The sequence below is a fragment of the Penaeus monodon genome, chromosome 31 (assembly GCF_015228065.2).
Source record: "Penaeus monodon isolate SGIC_2016 chromosome 31, NSTDA_Pmon_1, whole genome shotgun sequence".
Classification (NCBI taxonomy): Eukaryota; Metazoa; Arthropoda; class Malacostraca; order Decapoda; family Penaeidae; genus Penaeus; species Penaeus monodon.
Window position 1 is genome coordinate 4,103,162 of NC_051416.1, and position 508 is coordinate 4,103,669.

Consider the following 508-nt stretch of genomic DNA (forward strand, 5'->3'; position numbering starts at 1 on the left):
TACGTTTTGCTTCTGTGTGCCTTCATGGATAGACGGAAATAAATGGGAGATTTCATATGATATGCCCTGGAAAACATGCTTTGTCTAATCTTATTATCAAAGGTTACATGTTATCGTAATATTCCTGTCAGGCTACAAAGCTGCCGGTGACTCACTATGATATATTTGTTTTAGCGTTGAATTTCTGGAACAACTCATTCTAGCACATCACTTTGACATCATAATGGTACATAATATATTAGGGTTTACGAGTCACTGCCTGTAGACGGGTTACATACGGTACTCTAACAGACCAAAATTTCCTCCATCCTGAATCAAGTGATACAGCTGCTCACGCGGAGGGATAAACACCAATGCTTTCTTCGATGGTGATAAAGCACAAATCTTTACGGAGTGAAGCTGGACTTTCCCAAGCAGACGCGAGGTAATGTGTATGGGACACCTTGGACGATGGCCTAGTTCCAGCCGTCCGCTCCTGGCACGGTCACAAGCGTTACACTCCTTCCAC

At 43.3% G+C, this 508-nt stretch overlaps 1 protein-coding gene across 1 annotated transcript in view; it reads right to left on the bottom strand.

Annotated features, from left to right (window-relative positions):
* The window catches only part of LOC119593000 (PDZ domain-containing protein GIPC1-like), a gene marked incomplete in the record, with an annotated part of 35,662 nt that overhangs the window by 34,601 nt on the left and 553 nt on the right, over positions 1 to 508 (bottom strand).